We start from the raw sequence: 7,208 nt of genomic DNA on the forward strand, positions 1-7,208 counted from the left end.
GCCATAAAAAAGAATGAAATAATGCCACTTGCAGCAACATGGATGGACTTAGAGGTTATCATACTAAGTGAAGTAAGTCAGACAGAGAAAGACAAATAACATATGATATCATTTGTATGTGGAATCTTAAAAATGATACAAATGAACTTATTTACAAAACAGAAACAGACTCACAGACATAGAAAAGAAACCTATGGTTACCAGAGGGGAAAGGTGGGAAGAGATAAATTAGGAGCTTGGGATCAACATACGTACTACTATATATAGAATAGGTAATCAGCAAGGACCTACTGTATAACACAGGGAACTATATTTAATATCTTGTAATAACCTATAAGGGAAAAGAATCTGAAAAGGAATATATATCACTTTTCTGTACACCAGAAACTAACGTATTATAAATCAATTATACTTCAATAAAAAAAAGAAAGAAAAAGAAACAAACAAGGGAGAAGAATGTTACTCTTTATCCTTACCGAGTAGGAAAAAATGAGAATCTAAGTTTGATCTTGGGTCTTCCATACCACTTTTATGTTATGTTATTATAAGATCTTACAAAAAAAACCCAAACAAACTTTTTGGCCAACTCAATATAAACTAGGGTTAATGGCGGAGCAAAAGGCTTGTGTGATCTTTGAGTGTGAGGGGCCCACAGAAGGCTCACAGAATGCAGGCAGTAGGACACATGGGTGTCCTCACCAGTCACCATACACAGCTCATGCTCACTGAGCAGTGGTTACATGTCAGGCGCTGTACGTCACATGTGCTCCCTCATGTAATCCTACAAGAGTCTGTGAGATAAGCATTATTAGCCCCAACTAGCAGGTGAAGAAACTGAGACATAAGTAACCTCCTATAAGAGCACACAGCAATAAACCTAGGAAGCGCCAAGTCCTTAAACCCTAACATGAGTCCTGTTACGTCCCGAGGAATCTGTGCCAGAGTTAATAGATCATCTCATTTACCCATAGATTAACCCTGGATGCTGTACGTCCTTATTTCAGTGTGTACTTTTCTCCTTATTGGGGAAAAGAGGAGGCATGGTTTAAACAAATCTCTCTTAAAAGACACTCTTTAGAAGAGTAGACGTTGCTTATTTTTTCACACATCTAATCATGCTTATAAAACCAACGTGGAGTCAGAGCTGGTTCCCTGATTCTGTGCTCCTGTAGGAAACAGCTCCCCTATGGTTTTCTTTTTCTTTTTCTTTTTTTTCTTTTTTCCCCACATTTTGTGGCATGTGGGATCTTAGTTCCCAGAGCAGGGATCAAACCCGTGCCCTCTGCAGTGGAAGTGCAGACTCTTAACCACTGGACCGCCAGGGAAGCCCCTCCCCTCTGGTCTTCTGTCCCAAACTAACCTCCCTCGAGGTCCAGGACCATCACAGAGCAGTCAATGTGCATCTGATACATCCTCCCTGCTTCTTTGGTAGAAAGTCCGCACCTGTGAGAAATACAAACCAAGGTATTTACCTGAAATGAGATGGCATTGGGGAGAGATTTAAAATACCCCAACAAAGAGAGAGAGGGAGGCAGAGGGAGAAGCGAGAGAACGGGGGCAGTGGCATTGAGGAAGCAGGACCCACCCTGAGTGATAGTCTCCCAAGGTGCGTGGGTACAGGGAGTGCCCATGCAGCTCTTTCTGCATCTGCATCGTACGTGTTTTAAAATATCAAAGTAAAGTTAAATTTTAGAATATAAAAAACAACACATATATGCCTATAAATGTATGTATACGTAATACACATGTACATCATGTCCATGTACAGAGGGAGACGGATGTGGACGCACAGGCGTTGGTCTGGAACAGGTGAGGTGTGGGCACAGCCATGGTTTCTGCTTGACTGCCCTGCTGGGACCAGGGTGCTAATGCAGCGCGGCTCCACCTCTGGGTGCTTTTCTCTTCTTCACGACCAGGCAGCAGCCGGTGCTTACGGACCCCTTATTAGGATAAACTGGACCTTGGCCCACTTCCTCCTCTTCTGTGGGCTCCTTTATCTCTGCAGTTTCCTCCTGTGGTGGCTTATTTGGAGTTGGGCCCTTCTCTCTCTTTTCTGTGCACAACTTTCCTTGAAACGGCTATCTTTTAGCATGGCTTGTAGTGTTATCAACTTTCTGGGTCGTTTTTCAAAACAGCAAATAGTGCTGTGCAGAGGAGCCTGTCCTGAGAGTGGATGTTGCACTGCGCTCGCTGGTGAAACCCTCTCCCACCTGTTGTAGGGTGGAGACGTCACAGCAGGGCTCTGACGCCAGGCCAGCTAGTCCATCCCGACCCAGGAGGTCTCCTCACATCAGGCACAGTCTGAGAGGCTGGGTCCTGTAGCCTTTTCCATTGCATTGACCTCTAATTATTAAAGCAAAGACATTCGGCCTTTAGTCACACGGGTCCAACAGTGTGACCCTCCCCCAGCGGGAGAGGCAGGTATGCATGGAGGGGGCAGGTGTGCATGGAGGGGACAGGTGTGCATGGAGGGGGCAGGTGTGCATGGAGGGGACGGGTGCGTCTGCGTTGCTCTCTGACTGGGCTGCTGTCTCTCCCACTCGGGACGTGTGATGTCCCAACACAACGAAGGATTTCCAGTCAGTCCCTTCAGCGAGCCCCGGGGGTGCAGTCAGGACGCAGCCAGGAGGTGGTAGCAGCGCCAGCTGTTGGAGCAGAAGAATCTCATATGAAGAGCTGTTGGTGTAAAGAACTGTTCAATAGGAGGTTGTTAGCTCCTTAGAGAGGAGAATCCAGGAACCAAGGGAAGAGTTGAAATTGTTCCAACTTAGGCAGCGAGGAAGCGCCAGGGATCGAGGTGCGGGGGGGACGCCAGCTGCTGTCCGGGTCTCAGAGGTGGCAGCATGCGAGGTGCTGTTTCTGCAGGTGGCAGAAAACTGCAAGTGGGGTGAGGGAGCTGCTGTGGCCACCAAGCTCAAGGAGCACTGTGCAGAGCTGCAGGCTGGGTGATGCATTACCAGGGTGATGCATGCCGGGTGACGCTACTGACTGTTGCGTCTCTGGGTGAGCATCGCTGGTTGGTGCAGGCAGAGACAGGAGCAGTCCACAAGCCACAAGTCCCCTCCCCGTCTTTCCAGCCTCTTGGTTTCCCTCTGGCAGCCCTCCTCTCAGTGTCCAGCAGAGCAGCTGAAAGAACAGACGTGTGGTCTTCAGGTCAGCACCACAGAGCAGAACATGGAGGCAGGACTGGGAGCTGAGGGGTGGTAGCTTAATGGCTGGTACGCTGTGTAATACCCGGGCCTGGATGGGAGCTTTTGATCAATCCCAAGTTACACAGTTGAGAGCCTGTAGCTTTGGTAATTACAGCAGATTCAGCTTGGTTCTGCCTATGTGACTATAGCTGAAATAGAGCAGTGTAATCAGGCCAGTCTCACGGCACGTAAGCTGGCAGCCACATGGGGCCCCGAGTCACGAGGACCCGCACACTCAGAGGCCCACGCTCAGGGGATCCACTCTCAGGAGGGTCCATGCTCAGGGAGCCCTCAGTCTTGGATCAATGCTCCCCTGATACTGTCATGATTTCCGAACAGGGTCTCGCTTTTTCATTTTGCAACAGGTTCCACCAGTAGGTAACTAGTCCTGAGTGTGATGAAACCTCCAGACAATTTAGTTCATTTTTTTACATATATGAACATATATGTAAACATATAAACATATGATACATATTTATTGAATATAACACACTTTGTCTATTGTGTTATTCGATGAGCAAAAAGGAATATCTCATCTGGGACTAATTTATTATGGAAAGATGCTGTTTCTTAGCATTTTTTCCTGATACCTGCTTGGGATCCTTTCCCAATTCTCTATCAGAAGCAGGCCAGTCAAGTACGCCCCAGGCACTGTGCTAAGTGTTCTGTGAAATAAGCAATACAGAGCCTTGCCTTTGAGGAGCTTCCAGTCCAACGAGAAAAACTGACACGCGGAAATAGCAGTATATATGGGGTCTTGTCCCAGGGCCATAGCAGACCCTGGAAATGTCTAGATTTCACATAGACAGTTCTGGTTTTCACCAACAGGGCTCAAGGTGCAGATAGTGTATAATTCACCTGGGTTAAAACCTGCCGCTTGCACCTGTGTCCCGTCCTCTGGCCACCAGCATATCCTCATCTCAGCACCTCCAGTGTCCATCACGTGTGCTTAAACTCCAGACAACTTGCAAGAAAACATGGCACATGGAAGAAAATATTAACATTTTTATTTTACATGGGATAAGATATCTCATGTAAAATTCTACATTTTTCTTTATAATGTAGATATGTTAGAACAGTTGTTTATGGATATCACTTACAAATAAATAGGCATATATTATCAGCACACGGTCAAAAATATTTTGTTATTAAAAAAAAAAAAAAAACTCCCAACAAACAAAAGTTCACGACCAGACAGTTTTACAGTTCTACCAAACATTTAATGCCTATTCTTCTCAAACTATTCTAAAAAAGTGCAGAGGAAGAAACACTTCCGAACTAATTCTACGAGGCCAGCATCACCCTGATACCAAAGCCAGACAAGACACCACAAAAAAAGAAAATTACAAGCCAATATCACTGATGAACATAGATGCAAAAATCCTTAACAACATATTAGCAAACAAAATCCAATAATACATTAAAAGGATCATACAACATGACCAATTGGGATTTATCCCAGGGATGCAAGATTTGTTCAATATCCACAGATCAATCAATGTGATACACCACATTAACAAGCTGAAGAATAAAAATAATATGATTATCTCAATAGATGCAGAAAAAGCTTTTGATAAAATTCAACATCCATTTACGATTAAAAAAAAAACTCTCAACAAAGTGGGTGTAGAGGGAATATACTTTAACATAATAAAGGCCATTTAGGACAAGCCCACAGCTTACATCGTACTCAGTGGTGAAAAGCTGAAAGCTTTCCCTCTAAGATCAGGAACAAGACAAGGATGCCCACTCTCGCCATTTTTATTCAACATAGTACTAGAAGTCCTAGTCACAGCAATCAGAGAAGAAAAGGAAATAAAATCCATCCAAATGGCAGAGGAAGAAGTAAAACTGTCACGACTTGCAGATGTCTCGATACTATATATAGAAAACCCCAAAGACTTCACCAAAAAACTATTAGAATAAGTAAATTCAGTAAAGTTGCAGGATACAAAATTGATAAACAGAAATCTGTTGTGTTTCTATACACTGATGAACTATCAGAAACAGAAATTAAGAAAACAATCCCATTTACAGCTGCATCAAAAAGAATAAATGGTCTAAGAATAAATATAACCAAGGAGGTAAAAGACCTGTTCTCAGAAAACTATAAGACATTGACGAAAGAACTGAAGACAACACAAACAAATGGAAAGATATTCTGTGCTCATGGATTGGAAGAATTAAAATTGTTAAAATGAGCATACTTTCCAAGGCAATCTATAGATTCAATGCAATCCAATCAAAATAACAATGGCATTTTTCACAGAACTAGAACAAATAATTCTAAAATTTGTATAGAACCACAAAAGACCCCAAAGTGCCAAAACCATTTGTGAAAGAAAAGCAAAAATAGAGGAATCATGCTCCCTGATTTCAAACTATACTACAAAGCTATAATAACCAAAACAGTAAGGTACTGGCACAAAAACAGACACATAGATCAATGGAACAGAATAGGAGTCCAGAAATAAACCCATGCACCTACAGTCAATTAATCTGCAACAAAGGAGACAAGAATATACAGTGGGGAAAGACAGTTTCTTCAACAAATGCTGTTGGGAAAATTGAACAGCTACATGCAAACGAATCAAAATGGACCACCTTCTCACAAAGATAAACTCAAAATGGACTAAAGATTTAAATGTAAGACTTGAAGCCATAAAAATCCTAGAAGAACACACAGGCAGTATGCTCTTTGACATGGGTCTTAGCAATATTTTTTTGGCTATGTCTCCTCAGGCAAGGGAAAAAAAATCAAAATATTTAAAATGGGACTACATCAAACTAAAAAGCTTTTGCAGAGTAAAGGAAACTATCAACAAAACAAAAAGGCAGCCTACTGAATGGGAGAAGATATTTGCAAATGATACATCCAATAATGGGTTAATATCCAAAATATACAAGGAACTCATACAACTCATCAAAGAAACAGAGTCCAATTAAAAATTGGGCAGAAGACCTGAACAGACATTTTTCCAAAGAAGACAAAGAGATGGCCAACAGGCACATGAAAAGATGCTCAACATGACTAGTCATCAGGGAAATGGGGATCAAAACCACAGTGAGACACCACCTCACACCTATCAGAAAGTTTATCGTCTGAAAGACAACAAATAACAAGTGTTGTCGAGGAAGTGGAGAAAAGGGAGCCCTCGTGCACTGTCGATGGGAATGTAAACTGGTGCATCCACTGTGGAAAACAGTATGGAGGTTCCTCAAAAAACTAAAACTAGAACCACCATATTACTCAGCAATTCCACTTCTGGGCATTTTTACAAAGAAAACAAAAACACTAATTTGAAAAGATATAAGTACCCCTATGGTCATTGCAGCATTATTTACAATAGCCAAGATACAGAAGCAGCCCAAGTGACCATCACAGGTGAATGGATAAAGAAGATGTGGTACATACATGCAATGGAATATTACTCAGCCATAAAAGAAGAATGAAATCTTGTCATTTGGGACAACATGGATGAACCTAGAGGGTATTATGCTAAATGAAATAAGTCAGACATTGAAAGACAAACACTGTATGATCTCACTTATATGTGGAATCTTTAAAAAAAAAAAAAGAACAAACATAACAAAACAGAAACAGAGTCACAGAAGGGAGGGAAGTGGTGGGATGAGAGAAATAGGTGAGGGAGGTTAAGAGGGACAAACTTCCAGTTATAAAATAAATAAGTCCCAGGGATGAAATGTACAGTGTGGGGAATATAGCCGATAATATTGTTATAACTCTATGTGATGACAGATGGTAACGAGACTTTGTGGTGATCATTTTGAAATGTGTAAAAATATCAAATCACTATGTTATACACATAAAATAATATAATATTGTAAGTCAATTATACTTCAATAAAATAATGTTTAAGAGTTTACTGTTAGGGTAAACAATCAAAAATTTGGGAGACCCGGGCTTCCCTGGTGGCGCAGTGGTTGAGAGTCCGCCTGCCGATGCAGGGGACGTGGGTTCGTGCCCCGGTCCGGGAAGATCCCACATGCCGCCGA

The 7,208-nt window shown here is 42.4% G+C and overlaps 1 long non-coding RNA gene across 1 annotated transcript in view; it reads right to left on the minus strand.

Moving 5' to 3' along the window:
- Positions 1 to 521: 521 nt before the first annotated feature.
- Positions 522 to 7,208, minus strand: part of LOC114487002 (uncharacterized) — a 20,823-nt gene continuing 14,136 nt past the window's right edge. The window contains exons 2-3 of the long non-coding RNA XR_003681565.2: positions 4,050 to 4,155; positions 522 to 1,443 (exon numbers count right to left, since the gene is read on the minus strand). This is a non-coding gene — a long non-coding RNA (uncharacterized lncRNA). The remainder of the gene's footprint in view (positions 1,444 to 4,049; positions 4,156 to 7,208) is intronic.

This window comes from Physeter macrocephalus, chromosome 10 (genome assembly GCF_002837175.3).
Source record: "Physeter macrocephalus isolate SW-GA chromosome 10, ASM283717v5, whole genome shotgun sequence".
NCBI classification, from domain to species: Eukaryota; Metazoa; Chordata; class Mammalia; order Artiodactyla; family Physeteridae; genus Physeter; species Physeter macrocephalus.